The sequence below is a fragment of the Rhincodon typus genome, chromosome 42 (assembly GCF_021869965.1).
Source record: "Rhincodon typus isolate 14 chromosome 42, sRhiTyp1.1, whole genome shotgun sequence".
NCBI classification, from domain to species: Eukaryota; Metazoa; Chordata; class Chondrichthyes; order Orectolobiformes; family Rhincodontidae; genus Rhincodon; species Rhincodon typus.
The window spans coordinates 3244111-3264952 of NC_063373.1; the positions used below are offsets into that span (position 1 = coordinate 3244111).

The window sequence follows — 20842 nt, forward strand, 5'->3', positions numbered from 1 at the left end:
ACCTTGACCTGTCCGTCCTCCCTGGACTGACCTATCCCCTTCCTAACTCCCTACCTACACTCACCTTTCCTGGCCCCATCCCCGCCTCTTCGACCTGTTTGTTTCCTCTCCACCTATCCTCTCCTCTATCCCTCTTCTATCCGCCTCCCACTCTCTCCCTATTTATTTCAAAACCCCCTTCCCCTCCCCCTTTTCTGATGAAGGGTCTAGGCCCGAAACGTCAGCCTCTCTGCTCCTATGATGCTGCTTGGCCTGCTGTGTTCATCCAGCCCTGCACCTTGTTGTCACTGACTTAAGGCTGACCAGTCTACAGATCCCTGGCTTTTCCTTACAGCCTTTCTTAAGTAATGGCATCATATTAGCCAATTTCCAGTCATCCAGCATCTCACTCCTGGCTTATCGATAATATGAATATCTCATCAAGAAGCCCAGAAATCTCTTTTGTGTATTTCCACAAATTTTGGCGAAACAGCTGATGAGGTCCCAGTGTTTTATCTCCTTTTAACGTTTTCTGATCTCCATCACCTCCACTTCTGTAATATGAAATCTTTTCGAGACATGAGATAACAAGGTGTAGAGCTGGATGAATACAGCAGGCCAAGCAGCATCGGAGGAGCAGGAAAGCAGACGTTTCGGGTCTGTACCCTTCTTCAGAAATGGGGGAGGGGAAGGGGTTTCGAAATAAATACAGAGAGAGGGGGAAGGTGGATGGAAGGTGGATAAAGGAGCAGAAAGGTGGAGAGGAGACGGACTGGTCAAGGAGACAGGGATGGAGCCAGTAAAGGTGAGTGTAGGTGGGGAGGTAGGATGGGGGTTGGTCAGTCAAGGGAAGACAGAAAGGTCAAGGTGGCGGGGATGAGGCTGGTAGGTAGGAGTTGGGGTGAGGGTTGAGGTGAGAGGAGCGGATAGAAGAGAGAAAAGACGGACAGGTCAAGGAGGCGAGCACGTGCTGGGCTGGTTTTGTGATGAGGTCGGGAGTGGGGACGAGCTGGGCTGGTTTTGGGATGAGGTCGGGTGTGTGGAGATTTTGAAGCTTGTCAAGTCCACATTGGTACCATTGGGCTGTAGGGTTCCCAAGCGAAATATGAGGTGCTGTTCCTGCATACTTCGGGTGGCATTTTTGTGGCACTGGAGGAGGCCCAGGATGGACATGTCATTCAAGGAGTGGGTGGGGGAATTGAAGTGGTTCGCGACTGGGAGGTGCAGTCGTTTGTTGTGAACCAAGCATAGGTGTTCCACAAAGCGGTCTGCAAGCCTCCGCTTGGTTTCAAGACGTAGGTTTTTTTTTATTTCTCCAAGTTTCCTAGCTTCCATGTCCCCCTCCACAATAATTACTGTTGAAACATATTCGTTTAGTATCTCACCAATATTCACATCGACGTGCACATTGATCTTTAAGGGACATATTTTCTCCCTATTTACTCTTGCTCTTAATGTAATTAAAAAATCGCTTTGGTATCTCTTTAACTCTATTTGCCAAAACTACTGTATGGCCTGTTATTACAACAACCCCCCACCCCCCACCCGCCTCCATTTCCTTCTTAAAGCATACTCCTACTGCCCTTATACTCTTCTGGAAATTCACTCTATCTTAGCTGCCTATATTTGGGATATGCCTCCTTCTTTTTCTCAATTACTCTCGTCATCCAGCAGTCCCTACACCTACCAGCCCTGGTCTTCACACAAACAAAAATATTCTGTCTCTGAACTTTCATTATCTCATTCTTAAAACCCGTCCACTTTCAAACCATCCCTTTACCTGTAAATAGCCTCCGTCCATCAAATTTTCAAAGTTCCTGTCTAATACGTCAAAATTGACCTGACTCCACATTAGACCTTTGACTTTTTGATCAGTTCTATTCTTTTCCGTACCTACTTTAAAACTTACAGAATTATGATCACTTGTCCCAAATTGCTCCCCTACGGATACGTCCGTCACTTGCTCTGCCTTATTTCCAAACAGAAGATCAAGCATTACTCCTTATCTGTTAGGTACATCCACATATTGAATAAGAAAGTTTTCTTATAAGCAGTAAACTCATTCCTCCCCATCCAAGCCCTTAACACTCTGATAGTGTCATTCTCTGTTTGGAAAGTTAAAATCCTCTACCATTATTCTAGCTTTCTTACAGATAGCTGGGATCTCTATGCATAGTTCCTCTTGAATTTTTCACTGTCTATTGGAAGGCCTATAATAAATCACAACATTGCTTATGTCTATGCTCTACCCATATAACTTCACACGATGGTCTCGCAGGAATATCTTCACCGACTTACCGCTGTGATGTTTTCCAGAACCAAAAACACCACGCCCCTCCTCTCTTTCCTCCCTTTCTATCTTTCCTATCGAATCTATACTGCGGAACATTAAGATGCCCATCCCCGAACCAAGTTTCTGTAATAGCTATGATATCCCAGTCCCATGTCCAAGAACATGCCCTAAGTTCATCTGCCTTACCTGTCAGGCCTTGAAGTAAACACAGTTCAATTTGTCAGTCTTAAATTATTCTATGCCAAGCTGTTGTCTGCCTTGACTATTAGACGTGTTCACCTTATCAACTGTTCCAGCCTCAGCATTTTCTCTTTGCTGACTACCACTTTGGTTCCCGCAATCAGGCGCCTTCACTAGTTTAAAACCTTCCAGGTAGCAATAGCAAATTTGCTCACGAGGATATTGGTTCCCTTCCAATTCATATGGAATGCGCCCCTCTTATACATGTCACTTCTAGCTCTGAAGAGTTCCCAATTGTCAAAAAATGTTAATCCAGTCCTCTGCACTAGCTCTTCAGCCACGCATCTTTCTGCTATATCCTCCTATTTCTATTCTCAATAGTTTATTAGATTTGGAGCAAAGACCAACATTATTGACAACTTTTTTTTATTAACGACTGGAATTAAATGCTTCAATTAAAGGACACGGACTCCCAAATCGGTTCTGTAGATTTCTGAATTCAATCTCTGCTTAAATACTAAACGCTCTATTTTTTCCTAACAATGTGCATAGCTTCACTTTTTCCATCTCTTTTCATTTATTTTACCCACGTTGCATTAATATGCCAAGTTTTTAGAACTCTCTCTTGTCCTGTTTATGTCCTTCTGCAAAGTTTCTATGTCATACTCACCACTATTGCTTACAATACATTCATTTTGCTCATCTAAGTCATTAACGTATTTCGCAAACAACTCTGGACCCAGCACTGATTCATGTGGCACTTCATTAGTTACAGCTTGACATCCTGTACAATAAAACTCTTAATCTCACACGCTTTCAACTATGATTTGGACAAAGCCCGCTACGAGCTAATATTCTACCTCCAAAGCCATGGGCTCTTACCTTATTTAGTATTCTTATGCATAGTACCTAAGCAAACGCCTATGAAGATCTAAATATATTAAAATCACGGCTTCCTGCTGATTCTACTTTTTAATTTTTCAAATAATTCTACCAACTTTATCAGTCAAGATTTCTCTTTTGTAAAGCCATTCTTACTTCTCTTGATCATATAATTATTTTTAAATGCTCTGCTGTTACATCCTTTATGACAGATGCTACCATTTGTCTAATAACTGATGTTAAACAATGTGGTCACTGTCACCCTTTTTTGTATCTTTCCATTTTTTGAATAAAGGTGTTACCATGTCATTTTCCCAACCTTCTGGGACTTTTCCAAAATCTAATGACTGTTGGAAAGTTAGTACCAGCGCATCTAACAGTTTTATCATTAATTATTTTACTGACTTCGGTTGTATCTCATCAGTTCCAAAGTAGTGGTACTTAGTCCTATTACTTTCCGTGTTTCTTCTTCACTCGCCTTTCTTGCCCTTTATTATTTAGGAATTTTGGAATGCTACTTGTCTTCTCCCGTAAAGGCAGATGCAGAATACTTATTTAACTTGCCTGTCGTTTCATTTTCCCAGTTTCTTTTTTAATTCCTCAGCTGCATTCAGAAGGGGTTTATGTTCACTTCAGCCCTTTCCTTACTTTCTATATATTTAAGGAAGCTCTTGCTGTCCCTTTTTGATATCAGCTGTAATCTTACTTCCAATGTTTACCTTCTCCATCCTCATTAGTTTTAGTTTTTTCCTTCCTTTTCTTAGTCCTTTAAACTTTCCGAATACTCTGCTTATCAATGATACTTGCCACACTTTATGTTTTCATTTCTTTCAATTTGTTGCTAAATTGTGCTTTGCAACAGCCAGTGGTTCCGAAGGAATCTTTGAGTCTGTTATCATTTATTGAACCTGCCTATTTAAACATTACCAGATCCAACATATCAAAATGCCTGGTTGGCTGCACAACATATTTGTAACATCACGAGACCTTTTAGAACGGAGATAAGGAGAAACTTCTTCAGCCAGAGGGTGATGCAACTATGGAATTCACTGCCACAGAAGGCTGTGGAGGCCAGGTCATTGAGTGCATTTAAGACTGAGATAGATAGGTTATTGATTATCAAGGAGATGAAGGGATACGGGGAGAAAGCAGGAGAATGGGGTTGAGGAACTTCCCAGTCATGATTGAATGGCGGAGCAGACTCGATGGGCCGAATGGCCTAATTTCTGCTCCTATGTCTTATGGTCTTAGGGTCTTACATTTCTCGAGGAACCTGTCCCAATTACATGTTGTGAAATATTATTCATGACTACCTTTGCCAACTGACTTTGTCAATCGATGTGAAGATTAAATTTGCCAATGATTAAAGGACTGTTATTTTTCTGTGCTTCATTATCTTCTGAATATTGTCTGTTGCGCTGAATGAAAATTCCCAATGTCCTATCAATTTCTTCCATCAGCACCATTTTCCCCCTTTTAATTTCTTACCTCCACCTACATGGATTCTACATCTATGGATGATAAAGGCACTATTTGATTAAAGTAACGGTGATACCTGTTTCATGTCATGTTTTCCAACAATATCTTGTGCTGTTATGCTGCAGTGGTAATAATCCTGTTAAGAAAACTGGGATTCAAGTCTCAATTGTTCCAGCGGTGTTTCATAACAGGTTTGAATATGCCAGTTCAAGTATTTCCTATCAACCCACACTGCCATGTGGTGGAATTGCACCGCCATTGCAACTACTATGAAAATGTCAACAGCTAATCAGCAATAAAAACAAAGTTGCTGGAAATGCTCAGCAGGTATGGCAGCATCTATGAAGGCAAAAACAGAGTTAACGTTTCAGGTCCGGTGATCTTTCCTCAGAACTGATAGTGGCTGGGAAAACATCAGTTTATATGCAGAAAGTACGGAGGTGGGTTCTGTAGTGAGTAAACGATAGGTTAGGGCACAAAGACAGAGGAAGACAGTTGAACAGACAAAGGATTTGCTAACGATCAGGCTGGGAGGCTGAATAGTTGTTAATGGGGACTGTTGATGACTAACAACAGGGGGTGTGTACTGGCAGACGATGTGGTAACAAGGCCTGGTGTGTGGTGTAGGGGGCTGGGACATGGGAAAGTTTAGGCCCTAAAATTATTGAACTCAGTATTGAGTCTGGAGGGCTGTAGGGTCCCCAAGCGGAAAATGAGGTGTTGTTCTCCCAGCTTGTGTTGGGCTTCACTGGAACACTGTAGCAAGCCAGAGACAGAGATGTTGGCCAGAGAGCAAGGTGGCGCGTTTAAGTGGCAGGCAACAGGTAGTTCAGGTTCTTTTTTGCGAGCTGAACGTAGATGTTCTGCAATGCGGTCGCCAAGTCTACGCTTCATTTGCCTAATGTAGAGAAGACCACACTGTGAGCAGCGACTGCAGTAGACTAGATTCCGGAAGTGCAGTTGAAGTGTTGCTTCACCTGGAAGATATGTTTGGTCCTTGGAAACTGGGGAGGGAGGACGTAAATGGGCAGATGTTTCACCTTTGCTGTTTATAGGGGCTGTGGGGATGTGTTGGGGGTGAAGGAGGTATGGACCAGGATGTCTCGGAGGAACGGACCCTGCAGAAGGCTGACAAGGGGGCGGTGGCAGAGGAATATTTGCCTGGTGGTGGCATCTCGCTGAAGGTGGCGAAAATGGCGTCTGATGATCTTCTGGATGCGGGTGCTGGTGGGATGGTAGGTGAGGGTAAGAGGAACTCTACCACTGCTGCGGGAGGGAAGAGAAGGGGTGAGGGCAGAAGTGCGGGAGATGGGTCGGACCTGATTGAGGGTCCTGTCGACAACGGAGCTGGGAAATCCTCGGTTGAGGAAGATGTTGGACATGATGGAGGCTCCCTTGTCGAAGTTGGCCTCATCTAAATATATGCGACGGAGATGGAGGAACTGAGAGAATGGGACGGAGTCTTTACAGGAAGCAGGGTGTGAGGATGTATAGTCCAGGTAGCTGTGGGAGTCAGTTGGTTTGTAGTGGATATTAGTGGCCAGTCTATACCCAGAAATGGAAACAGAAATGTCGAGGAAGGGAAGGGAGCAGTCATAGTTAGACAAGGTGAAAATGAGGGCAGGGTGGAAATTGGAGGCGAAATTGATGAAGTTTTCCAATTCCAGACGAGAGAGGGAAGCTGCACCAATGATATCATCGATATATTGGAGAATGAATTGTGGGTGTGGGCCAGAACAGGACTCAGGTATCCAATGTTCATCTACGTAGAACGCAATTCCATTGTTGTTCGAGCTCAGCGGCTTCTGCTGGAGATCCCACATTTTTCGAAGTAACTGAGTGAAAGCAGACAAAATTATTTAGCGTTAGATGAAAGTCAACCTTTGAGCAAATTGCTACAATTCTTCGTCATGTATTTTCATTCATCTCTTTTCAGAGGAACTTGTCCAGACAAAAATGTGGCAACAATTAATACTCTAATACTTACTTCAAAATAGCCCTCACCACCGCACTTGAAAGATAATGTGGAGACATGTCTTCTCAAGTTCTACTACGACTGATTCTGTGCACAGCGGAAAAGGCTTAAGGTAAACAGAATATTAGTGATGTGAGACTCAGTAGTTAAGGGGGCAGACACGAAATTCTGTGACCACAAACGGGAATCCAGGATGGGTTGTTGCTTCTCGGGTGCCAGGTTCCAGGATGTCTTGGAATGGCTGCAGAACGTTCTCAAGAGGGAGGGTGAGCAGCCAGAAGACATTGTGCATGTTGCCGCAAATGACATCGGTAGAAGTAGAGATGAGGTCCTGCGGAGTGATTATAGACAGCTAAGAAAGAAATTAAAAACTAGGACCTCGATGGTGGTATTCTCCGGTTTACTTCTAGTGCCACGTGCTAATGAGGGAAAGAACAAAAGGTACGGCAGATGAATGTGTTGGTAACGAATTGGAACAGAGGACAGGGATTCAGATTCCTGCATCATTGGGATTTTTTTTTTTGACGCAGAGATGACCTATTCAAGCGGGACGGGTTGAACCTGAACTGGAGGGAGTGGGGGTGGGGCAAAATCCTGGCGGACAGATTTTCCAGTGCTTCAAGGGATGGTTTAAACTCGATTGGCAGGGCGGTGGGATTCTCAACAAGAGGGAGGCAAGTGCGAGGATGGAAGGAGATACAGTAATCAGAAATAGCAAGTTGTCAGGCCAGAACAGGATAGGGAGAGAGGAATGACTGTTGGATTAAAGTGCATATATTTCAAGGCAACAGGACTGACAGGTAAGGCTGATGAACTTAGGGCGTGGATAGGTACGTGTGGCTGGGATATTACAAAAACATTGCTAAGGGAGGGACAGGATGGCAGCTTTATGTGCCAGGGTACAGGTGTTTTAGGTGGGACAGAGGCGGAGGAAAAAGGGGAGGAGGAGTTACATTTTTGATTAAGAGGAGTATCACAGCAGTAGTTAGAGATGAAACAACTGAGGGATCATCTAGTGTTGCTTTGTAGGTTGAGCTAAGAAATAAGATGGGGGTGGTGATGTGATTGGGTTGTCATATAGGCCCCCAAATAGTCAATGGGAATTATACAAACAAATGTGCAGGGATAATACGGAGACTTGTAGGAGAAATAAGTTTGTCATAGTGGTGGGTTTTAATTTTCATAATTTGCACTGGGACTACCATAATGTTGAGGGCTTAGATGAGGTGGAATTTATTAAATGCGTTCAGGAAAGTTTCCTCAAGCAGTGTATAGAGGGTCTTACTGGGGAAGGGGCAAAACTCGACCTACTCTTCGGAAATAGAGCAGGGCAGGTGACTGAGATGACGTTGGGGGAGCACTTTGGGATCGGTGACCATCGTTCAATTAAAATAGTCGTGGCGAAGGTAAAAAATACTGGTCCACTGGTTTAAGTTCTAAGCTGGGTCAAGGTGAATTTTGATGGAATTAGACAGGAGCTTGCAATGATTAATTGGAGTAGTTTTTTTTTCAGGCAAAGGGACCTCTGGCAAGTGGGAGGCCTTTAAATGTGTGATAGCTAGAGTTCAATGTCTATACCGTCCCGTGAGGGTGAAGGGCCCGGTTGGCAGGAGATAGGAAACCTGGATGACAGGAAATATTCAGGCTTTGATCAGATTGGCTGAGGTACAGGCAACTGGGATCTGCCTATTTTAGTGTCATCCACAAACTTACGAATTATGCCTTGTACGTTCTCATGAAAATCATTAATATAACTCCGACAAACATCCTTCCACCAATACTCTCTGCTTCCTACCATCAAGCCAATTGTGAATCCAATTATCTGGCTCTCCCTGGATTCCATGCGATCTAACCTTACAGAGCAGATACTTAAGAATATTCTGAGGGATAAGATATGCATGCATTTGAAAAGACAAAGTTGATTAGGAGTAGTCAGAATGGCGTTGTGCATGGGACATCATGCCTCACAAATTTGTTACAGTTCTTTGATGAAGTGACCAAGAAGGTTGATGAGGGCAGGGCAGTAGACGTAGTCTGCATGGATTGTAGTAAGGCCCTTCATGAGGTTCCACATGTTAGGTATGTGTGTGAGTATACTGACATTAAGGAGAGTTCATCTTGCTGTTTTGCTGCTAGCTGAGGTTCATGTATTCTGAAGTAGTGAAACTTATCTATATCCCCTCCAGTGCCTTTACGTCCTCCATGTAGGGTGGTGATGAGAACTGCACATAACATTCCGGCTTTTGCCGAACAAAAGTCCTCTACAGCTCCAAAATAACCTCCTTGATCTTCTCACATTCGCCTCGACTTAGTAAGGCAAGTGCACTGTGCGTCTTTTTAAACGCTTTAATTGCAACCCGCCCAGCCACCTTCAGTGCTTCTCGGTAAGCAGGCTAAAATCTTTCTTTTACACTGATCTTCCTAGTGGCCTAACATTCACGAGTTTTCTCTTGTCGTGCTACTTCTTTCAAAGTGCATCGCTTCACAGTTATCAACGTTCAATTCCATCCATCGATGATGTATCGTCTGACCACTGTATTTATATCCTACTTTAACCGTGTGGGGCCGGAGAGTTCACGTGAAATATAGTGAGCCAGTATAATCCTGAGGCCTCTGACACTCTCGTGTAACGCGTCTGTATGTCTCTTTCTGTGGGTGAAATGAGGATCAGTTCCCCAAACGGGTATGAAGCGTTTTACAATATCAAACTTCAGTCACATTCGTTGTGTTGTTTGAGATTAAAACGTAACAGTGCAAATATCATTGAGATGCAAACTGCGATTCCATCTATCTCGTTTCCCATCTCTTTCTTTCAAAAGTCTGAAATTAGGAGACATTTGAAGAGTGGAGTTGCTGAGAGGCCTCTGCTTGCCCCCCCCCCCCCCCCCCCACCGCACCTCCCCTCACCCGCCCCCCGGATGGAATGTCTAGAACTGGCTCACATGCTCTCGATAATGTGTCTGTCAATTAGGCCTGAGGTGAGGAGACATTTCTTCCCTCAAAGTTTCGTGAATCTTGACAATTCTAAATAGAATTTCCAAACCATTAGGAAAATAATTCCACCACAATTACAGGATTTATAGTGTCGTCTTTACTATTGATGCAATATTAATGAACGGTCACAGTAGACAAACAGGGTGATCAGCTCGTCCTGTCTGTGCTATTATCATTATATTCTCCGGTCACTCTGCAACTAATCCTGCCTCTCCCCGTTATTCCTCTAGAACTATGTTTGAAAGAGTGAGAATAAAGGAAGAGGAGAACGTGTCTTCGTGAAACAGAGGAAAGGAACTCCAGAGTGAATTAACTGTTATGTTTCACAAAGTAACAAGAACCAACATTCCCTGATGAGGTCTAAACCTGGGCCACAGGACTGTGAATAATAGCAGATTTAGCTCAAACACAGGAAGTACCTTCGTCAATCGTTGTCTCCTTCCACAGCACGGAGTTGGCTCAACAACATGACATTAAGAGGAGTTTAGACGAGGAATTGTCAATACATATTCAGGCGCCTGCGGGATTTGAACCAAGCATCATCTGCTTAACGAATAAAATATAACAACAAAATTGTCACTTGCACAAGGGCGAATTGAAAGTTTGTAATATCGCAGCTTAAGCGCTGTCTTAGGTTACAGATACTTCCTTACAGAATTGAAAGATTAAACAAAAGCATAGCATAGGAACACAAAAGTTTAAGAAGCATTCGAATTACTAGAAGTCCAGGATAAGAATGAGTATCTTTGATTAAAAAAATGCTCAAAAAACAGTCCTTTCACTGAGTCTGTGCCCGCCAAGCCTCAGAACTCGAGGTCTTGTTATCTCGTCACTCTGGTCTCCGGCCTGGGACCCACCATATCTCTCTGGGCCGGCTTGGACTGAGACAGTGTCCCGCGCCCGGCTCCGGCTCATGACTTCGCCACCAGGACTCTTCTCCCAGGCTGGCCTGGGCAGGGACTGTCTCCCGCGCCGGGCTCCGTCCCGCGGTCCACCTCCAGGACTGGCCTCTTTCTCCATGCATGGTCTTCAAAGTACCAAAGCGCCGACCTGACCTCGGGCTCGCTTCCTCCATTCTCCATTACTTCCGGCGACGATTGAGAAATTAAAAGTTGGGGGCGGGGTAAGGAGAAGAAAAACAGCCTGACGCTCTCCACCCCTTCTAAAACGTCAGCACTGGAAGACGACAAACACAGTGGCCTACACGTAGGAGGCGCCAGAATTAACGACACTGCCACCTATCTCTGCGCCGATGAGGGCGCAGTGTTACAAACAGCGGGAGAGTCTCTCCTAAAAAAAACTGCACCACGTGGGAATTCCACTGCGCTGAGTTTGAAGTATCAAAGTTACGAATTCAGTGCTCTATTAACTCGAGGTTAAGGAGAATGAGGACAAAAATAAAGATAATGTAGAAGAGCAAGATGTAAAGAGTTTAAGAAGTGAAGGGAATTGGAACTCAGGGCGGAGATAAAGCAAGAGCAAAACGCAGGCCAACATCAGTGAAGAAAAATAAAAGAGCAGGAGCAGAATCGTGGGAATAATAACTGCAGAGTATAGAATGGTGAGAAAAAATTGAAAGAGAAAAGGTAGTAAGTGAAAAACATAGAACATAGAACATAGAACATTACAGCGCAGTACAGGCCCTTCGGCCCTCGATGTTGCGCCGACCTGTGAAACCAATCTGAAGCCCATCTAACCTAAACTATTCCATTATTATCCATATGTTTATCCAATGACCATTTAAATGCCCTTAAAGTGGGCGAGTCTACTATTTTTGCAGGCAGGTCATTCCACGCCCTGACTATTCTCTGAGTAAAGAACCTACCTCTGACATCTGTCTTATATCTATCACCCCTCAATTTAAAGCTATGTCCTCTCGTGCTAGCCATCACCATCCGAGGAAAAAGGCTCTCACTGTCCACCCTATCTAATCCTCTGATCATCTTGTATGTCTCTATCAAGTCACCTCTTAACCTTCTTCTCTCTAACGAAAACAGCCTCAAAACCCTCAGCCTTTCCTCATAAGACCTTCCCTCCATACCAGGCAACATCCTGGTAAATCTCCTCTGCACCCTTTCCAATGCTTCCACATCCTTCCTATAATGCGGTGACCAGAACTGTACGCAATACTCCAAGTGCGGCCGCACCAGAGTTTTGTACAGCTGCAACATGACCTCATGGCTCCGAAACTCAATCCCTCTACCAATAAAACCTAACATACTGTACGCCTTCTTAACAACGCTATCAACCTGGGTGGCAACTTTCAGTGATCTATGCACATGGACACCGACAGCTTTCTGCTCATCCACACTACCAAGAATCTTACCATTAGCCCAGTACTCTGTATTCCTGTTACTCCTTCCAAAGTGAATCACCACACACTTTTCCGCATTAAACTCCATTTGCCACCTCTCAGCCCAGCTCTGTAGCTTATCTATGTCCCTCTGTAACCTGCAACATCCTTCCGCACTATCCACAACTCCACCGACTTTGAACATGATGCACCAGATGTTAAATATTAAATCAGATTAACTCATCAATTAACCACGAAGGAAATAAAGTGTCCTTTAATTTAACGCCATTCACGTTTCATTAATAGTTACACAATCTAATTATTTCAACAGCGAATCTTAAAAGCTGATTATTTGATATTATCCCATCGACCCAGTTGTTCATTTCTTAGTGGTGCAGCGTTCCTAGGTATCCCACCAGAGGACGCTGCAGTTCCACTCACTTAAACGCTATATCTTTCTCTTCTTGCAGACTCTTTGTGTCATCCTCAACACTTGCCTTCACATTTATTTCTGCCTCATCTGTAAATTTGGAAATGTATATTCTGTTCCGTCAGGATTTCTGTGATTGTGTATCTCTGTTATCTCGCCATTGCCATTCAGAATTGGAGAGAAACCGTACTATGATATATTTTCTATAATTCTTATTTATAGTTTTTGGGCGCTGCCAACAATTCTGGCATGTGTTTCTAATATTCTTTGAAAATGCGGCAATGAACCGTCTTCTTCGGGTGCTGTAACGTATCCGGTATAGATGCCATAGTTACATTTGTTATGCCACAAAGTAAAATTAAAGAAATTTCGGTTGCTATGGATCTTTTCTGAAAATGCAGCAAATGCAACATTACCCTCTACCGTTTAAGTAATTGAAAATGTATTTGTTTATTGATCTATTCACTGTGTCCAAATCCCTCAGACCTACTGAACCTCTGCATGGGCTGAAGGGAGGTCTCAAAGTCAAAGAGGAGCTCTGCTAACTGGGGAAATCCAGTTCTGATACTCGGACATCACGATCTGTGTTTCTTCTCTGACTTTGTCTACAGACAAATAAAACTGATAAACGTTAACATTGGTGTCATCTCTTCCAAGACCCCTTGTCTTTTGAATAAATTCATTATGTTCCTTTCCCCCGCCGCCATATGAATTGGAGTTCAATGGAGCTTGAAGAGAAGAACAAAGGAGCTCGAAACTCATTGGCTGTCACCTAATGTCTTTGTCAACAATGAACCAATAGGCAGAGATACAGAAATTGCTCAACCGCTTGCCAATTCTTGACTGAAATTACTTCAGCTTCGACCAGTTCAGCTCTTAACACTGTGATCACTCTGCAACAAAGTCGCCCCGAGACTGCGATTATTCCTCAGAACAGTTGTTCTAACTGTTAGTTTTGTAACTTGAGAAACTCTCCTGTTTCAGAGCATCAGCAGCAAATACAATTACTCGAGCAGCTCCATCAACACAGAGGCAGCAATACATTCTCTGCAAACAACAATTATCATCCGGAGCCAAACTTGACCCAACACCCAGCATTGTTTGGGGTTTGGTGAGGTTGCTTAACAAACTTCCCGGCGTGAATGATAGTAAAACAGCGAGGCTGGGAATTCAAAGTAGGAATGATGCCACTGAGATACATTGATAGAGGCGAGAGTTTTAAACTCATAGGCCGTTTGTAGTTTTCCCTTCAAGTTCCGGAGAAGAAATAGAAAATGACTTCGTTAGAAGGTGTGACCTGTTTATTAAAGGACGTTTTATTTAATCTGTCTTATTTCTCAGGTTATTGTTCAAGGTGACAGCAAAACTGAGGCCGATAATAATAATGAAGTGTTTTCTGTAATTTTCTGATTATCCTGGCTCTTACAAGACTTTGTCGAGGAGATTCAGTTCCACAGGTACCGACTTCAACCACAGTGAGTAAGGGGATAATGTCTAGTTATCCTGTAATTACACAGCTAAACAAAACTGCATTCCTAACTTATTCTGTTACCGTTAATATTCGTGTGGCTCCATGGAGTTTCTGCAACGGAGAAACCAATTAATCGAGAACACAGAGAGATTTCAAGGAGACCGGTTATCCTCTGAGCTTGATCATGTGAACCGGACAATCAAGCTGCAAGTGTTGAAAACAAAACTGACAGGTTCCGCGGTGTATTTGCGCACTGACCCTCACGGAGATTCTAACAAAAACTTTCAGAGCGTGACTGAACACGACAATGTATTAGGCAAACAGTGAGATCAGGGGTAGAGCTGAAATGGTTCCCAAAATCACAGTGATATTCAATACTTTTCACTTGAATAAATAGCTTTATTTGTTACCAATATATAATTGAAATAAACTAAAGCTGTCAGTTTAGTGAATGGAAAGCAAATAATTTATTCTGTGACATTTGAGATGTCTCAAAGTTACAGCGAAGAGTTGGTATAGAAGATGTAGCAACCAGTTACGTTGAACAAAATCTTCAGCAGTCGGTGAGAGAAACAATAATCTGCCGCGTGATTCAAATAACGAACACTAGAGTAACCTGAATAACGTCAAACATTTTGCGGGTTATTGAGTGCTGCCCCTGCAGATACATGGCAACAGTTCTACAATGACGAGTAATAGATTTACTGGTCCAGGATAATGCAGACTTGCTTTAAAGTATCAACCAGAAAGTTGAATGTAACTCAGATCTGAAGAACACTAACCAAATGAACACAATCAGTAGAGGTGGATTAATGAGTCAAAGTCACCAACGAAAGTCTCAGTCACACGTCATTTCTCCTTGTTGGCTCGTCTGGAAATGAACATTCTTCACCTGCGACGAAAACTGATTGATTTTTTGCCAAAGGTTCACATCTCGGTGTATGTTGCATAAAGATCAGTGGATTCCTTGCCTCCCTCTGATGACTTTTGAGGGAGATGAAATCTTATCGTGAACCCAAATTGCCTTAGAGAAGGCGAAGGCGATCTGCATCCTGAACCATTAAACCCCTTCGAATGAAGGCACAATCACAGTGTTGTAAGCAAGGGCCTATCAGGATTTTGACCCAGTGGCACTGAAGGAATACATACTTGTTCAAATTCAGGATCATGACTTAATTAGATGGAAAGTTACAGTTGAAATTATAAGCCCGACGCTCAGGATTTCCACTGAATTATTCCTGGATTAATATCTCCTTTAGAATTCTATTAGTCTAACCATTGAGACACTGCTAATAGTGGCTCCAACGAAGTTTTCTTTGTCAGTCAGTGAACTGATGAACTGACGCCGATATCCCGTTTTTCCGGGGAGATCCGTAATCCCTCATTTTATAACAATGAAATCTGTCGGTAGTGAACAAACAATTATAGAAAATCAACTCTTCCTGTAATTGTAACCAAATTTCGAGGACAGATTGAACAGGGTTTGCATCTATAATATTGTTCCGTTCGATTTGTTGGGTTCTGTCCACCTTTCTGCCTGAGAGAAGTGCATTTAACGATGACTAATGTTCAGATTTTGGATTTGCAGTGAGAGAGAACAGAGAGTGTGATATTGACATCTTTCCTCCGTTTCCCGTTAATTTGCTCACTGTCCCCAGGAATGAAGAATCGGGAGAGAATTCAAACATCACAGGATAAGGTGTGGACATTGCCCATTTACAGGAATTCAACTTCAACAGCCCAGTCGTCCTGGTGTGACCTAATCTGGTCTTTGCTTAGCAGCAGCAGAACTTTCTCTCTTTCCTGCAGCAGATTCTGTGATAGGATCTACAGCAAGGAGCATGAGATTATAAATGTCCACTTACATAAATTAGGATGGGTTATATCAGGTTAAGCATCTTTAAATAAAAAAAAACCATGGTAACGTCAATTTCCAAAGTGAATATATTTATTACAAGATTTTATTTAAGATTTGGCATTGGAACTTTTGGTGATGTTGGCTGGGGGACGTTGTGCACAGACAGTGCAAAAATTTCAGACCCTCTTCCATGATTCCGTTTCTTAACTCACAATTTTCAAAAGTGGAAATTGGGCAATGATTTGAAAGGGAATGACCCGTGGCTACATCAACACTAATGCGAGGATAGTTAGAGCGGGCGAAATTAATTATTGACCATCGGGATGTCGGTGAACTGTTCCCTGCAGGCACCGGTTTATTCCGCAAGGTGGCACCATTAATATTAAACGAAAGCCGAAACATCTGCGGATGCTGCAAATCCGGAACAAAAACAGAAGTTGTTGGAAAAGCTCAGCGGATCTGGCAGCATCTGTGAAGAAAAAAAAGAGTTAAAGTTTCGGGTCCGGTGACCCGTTCTGACAGTGAGTGAATATCAGGACATCAGCTTTTACAGAATCAATTTTCACACATGCATCGCAGCAATGTGGGGAACACTGACGTTGACCGCGTCTTCCATGAATACTTGCAATAAAAAGTGTCAACATATTGCACAAAAACGAAACGTTCTGAAGAAGAGCCCTATCGGACCCAAAAAACTTGACTCTGATTGTACCGCCACTGATACTGACAGTTTTACGTATGCTTCAAAGCAGCTGCTTCAGCTTTCACTTCAATATTTCCGAAAGACTCCTATTTTAGTATTAACTTCACTACGGCTGTTAGCACAAAAACAGTCTCCACAGAAACCATCAAAAATTGTTATGATTGACTTCATTGCAAGTCACCACAGCCAGGTAATGGCTAAAATTTTCAATAAGCAATAATCGCGCTTCAGTTAAACCTCATAAGGTACAATCCTGCCACTGCGCAAACCTGTAAGAGCTTAGCCCAAGGAAAGCAGGTTTATCGGCCTCATACCGTTCACACTTACGGTGGGGGAGCCATCGATTCCAAAGCATGTTGCTTGATTATCTGGAGTGGAGTTGATCAATAATCAATTATTTGCTGAAATTCAGCGGGGAAATTAAAATATTATTTCTCAGCCATAATGCTGAAATGTACCTGTTGGATTCTGGGATGTGGATGTATGCTAATATTAGTGGTACAAAAACAAAGTTGCTCTAAATGCTCCGCAATTATGACAGCAACTGCGAAGTAAAAATCAGAGTTAACGTTTCGGATCCGGTGACCTTTCCTTAGAACTGATGGTGGCTGGGAAAACGTCAGTTTATATGCAGAAAAAAGGGAGGGGGTGGTGTAGGGAGTAAACGATAGGATATAGCCTAAAAAGAGAGAAGAGCAGTTGGACAGACAAAGAGTTGATAACGATCAGGCTGGGAGGGTGAATGGTTGTTAATGGAAACTATTAGTGACTAACTAACTTGTGGTGTGTAATGGCAGGCTGTGTGATAACAGGGCCTGGTGTGTGGCGTAAGGGGCTGGGACATGGGAGAGTTCAGGCCCTAAAATTATTGAACTCAATATTGAGTCCCCAAGTGTAAAATGAGAGGTTGTTCTTCCAGCTTGCGCTGAGCTTCACTGGAACACTGCAGCAAGCCAGAGACATATGTTGGCCAGGGAACAGGGTTGTGCGTTTAAGTGGCGGGCAACTGGTAGTTCAGTGTCTTTTTTGTGAGCAAAACATCGATGTTCTGTGAAGCGGTCACCAAGTCTACGCTTCATTTCCTCAATGTAGAGGAGACCACATTGTGAGCAGCGAATGCAGTAGACTAGCTTCTGGGATGTGCAGGTGAAGTGTTGCTTCACCTGGAAGGTATGCTTGGGCCCTTGGACACTGGGGAGGGAGGAGGTAAATAGGCAGGTGTTGCACAATCGCCGGTTGGAGGGGATGGTGTCGTCAGGCTGTTGGGGGGTGAGGGAAGTATGGACCAGGGTTTCCCGGAGGGAGCAGGCCCTGCGGAATGTGACAAGGGAGGAGAGGGAGATATGTGTCTGGTGGTGGCATCTCGCTGGAGGTGCCGGAAATGGCGTCTGATGATCTTCTGGATGTGGATGCTGGGGGTATGGTAGGTAAGGACAAGGGAGATGTTGTTGAGGGTGAGGACGAACTTGGCCAAGCAGAGGATGGTGGTGGTGTGTGGGGATGGTTCAGGTCTTTTCTCCAGGAAGAAGCAGAAAGCCCTAAGACCCTCCTGGTGGGGAATAGACGTGTAAAGGGATTGCACGCCCATGGTAAAGAGGAGGCAACTGGAACTTGCAAACTGGAAGTTTTGAAACCGATGTAAGGCGTCAGAGAAATCATGGATATACATGGGCATGGATTGGACCAGGGGAGAAAAGAATGAGTCAAGGTCGGAAGAGATGAGTTCCGTGGGGCAGGCTGAAACAATGGGTCTGCCCGGACAGTCCTGTTGTGGATTTTTGGGAGGAGGTTGAAGGGAGCTGTGCGGGGCTGGGGGTCTACCAGCTTGGAAGCAGAGGGGAAGAGATTACCAGGTGAAATTAGATAACTTACCGCAGTAGATACAATGGCCTGATGCGTCATGGTGGGGTCATGGCCCAGGGGAAGATAGGAGGAGGTATCTGAGAGCTGGCGCTCAGACTCTGCAAGGTAGAGATCAGTACGCCAGACTACAACAGCACCACCCTTATCGGCAGGCATAATAACAAAGTCAGGATAAGCAGACCCACGGCATCTTCCCCTGAAGAACAACACCTCTTTTTCCACTTGGGGACTCTGCAGCCCTCCGGATTCAATATTGAGTTCAATAATTTTAGGAACTAAACTCTCCCATGTCCCAGCCCCTTACGCCACACACCAGGCCCTGTTATCACATAGCCTGCCACTACACACCACCTGTTTGTTAGTCACTAATAGTCCGCATTAACAACTATTCACCCTCCCAACCTGATCGTTATCAACTCTTTGTCTGTCCAACTGTTCTTCTCTCTCTTTAAGATCTATCCCATCGTTTACTCCCTACACCAGCCCTCCCTTTTTTTCTGCATATTAACTGACGTTTTCCCAGCCACCATCAGTTCAAGGAAAGGTCACCGGATCCGAAACGTTAACTCTGATTTTTACTTCACAGTTGCTGTCATAATTGCGGAGCATTTAGAGCAACTTTGTTTTTGTACCACTAATATTAGCATATATTCACATCCCAGAATCCAACAGGTACATTTCAGCATTATGGCTGAGAAATAATATTTTAATTTCCCCGCTGAATTTCAGCAAATAGTTGATTATTGATCAACTCCACTCCAGATAATCAAGCAACATGCTTTGGAATCGATGAATGGTTCCCCCACCGTAAGTGTGAACGGTATGAGGCCGATAAACCTGCTTTCCTTGGGGTAAACTCTTATCGCCTTGTGCTGCGGTAGGATTGTACCTTATGAGGTTTAACTGAAGCGCGATTATTGCTTATTGAAAACTTTACTCAATACCCCGCTGTGGTGAGTTGAAAAGTCAATCATAGCAAATTTTGATGGTTTCTGCGGAGACTGTTTCGGTATCAACAGAAGTAGTGAAGTTGGATCAGGAAATGTTAGTAGTAACGTCGGAGTCGTTGAGAAATGTTAAAGTGATAACTGAGCAGATATGTAAGTATCTGTTGTTATAGAGACGAAGTCAACATTTTGGGTCCGATAGGTCTCTTCTTCAGAACATTTCGTTTTTGTGCAATATGTTGACACTTTTTATTGCAAGTATTCATGGAAGACGCGGCCAACATCAGTGTTCCCCACATTGCTGCGATTTATGTCTGAAAATTGATTCTGTAAAAGCTAATCTCCTCATAACTACTGACTGGTCACCGGATCCGAAAAGTTATTTTTCTTCACAGATGCTGCCAGACCTTCTGAGCTTTTCCAATAACCTCTGTTTCTGTTTCTGATTTACAGCTCCGCCGTTGTTTCGGTTTTTATCCAATCTTTAACTTCCCTCTCTGTGGCCAATCTTTCCCTCTCTGTGTCCAGCATTTCCTTATTCCCCGCGGAGTTAATCCACAACAAAAGTCTCCACAAGGAAATTAATAAACCCTCTCAGAAAATGTGTTTTTAAACTATTGTGTTTTATCACCATATCCCTCATAGTTAATGATGGCCCACACCCAGCCATGTTAGTGTCATACCCGGATGTGGAAATTATACTTCCGTGAACCATAACCAAATTATTTCTGTCAATGATGAACATCAGTAACTTCAGTCCCGATGGAATATCACTCACACTGTCCCCCAGTCTCAGTGATTTCATGTGACCACTTTCCCACCGCCCCCCGCCCCAACCTCCCCGCTGCTTCCCGTTTATTTGTCTGGAAAAGAACCGTGGCGGAACTGGGAGATTGCACGGTAGTTGTTGTAACCTGGATACGAGGAACCTCAAAACGTGGCGAAAGCAGTTTCAGTGATAGTGACTTTATAAAAACAACCATCTAAAATTTTGAGAAAATGGAAGACAGGAATGCAATCATTTCGTATCTATCACGTTAGAGGGAAGGGAATATCTACGACAGAGACGAGGAAAGCGAGGTAATATGAAGGAAACACAACAGAAAGCCGGTCGCCAGCTTTGTGAATCTTTAGTCTTAAGGAACCGGAATCAGAGAAGAGTGAAGTTTGAACTGTCCGCCTGAGCAGCGACATTCAAGGCGCATTCCCCTCCTATAAGAGGCTGGGAAATTGATGTTCCCGGTGAATGAATTGATCTGCGACATTGAAAGGATTCTCGTCCCTGAACATCAGGATTTCAAACCCCATCCCGGGGAATGAATCTTGCCGACTGCAGTAGAGGGCAGATAGTAAGGGGATCTGCTTCCCCTCTTCGTATTTGTGAGGCGAATCACATGAAGTGGGGAGGAAACTATTTCACCCAGAACGCAAATGGTGGGAACTTTCTGACTCACTGATGGTTAGGGTGGAACAGGCAGAAACCCTCGCAACTGTG

The 20842-nt window shown here is 43.6% G+C and overlaps 2 non-coding genes across 2 annotated transcripts; one reads left to right on the forward strand and one right to left on the reverse strand.

Annotated features, from left to right (window-relative positions):
• Positions 1–16667: 16667 nt before the first annotated feature.
• LOC125487612 lies at positions 16668–16808 on the reverse strand. Its single transcript, XR_007265981.1, has one exon. It is a non-coding gene; the product is annotated as a U4 spliceosomal RNA (small nuclear RNA).
• Positions 16809–19263: 2455 nt separating this feature from the next.
• On the forward strand, positions 19264–19401 carry LOC125487616. The gene has a single exon (XR_007265985.1). It is a non-coding gene; the product is annotated as a U4 spliceosomal RNA (small nuclear RNA).
• Positions 19402–20842: the final 1441 nt, after the last annotated feature.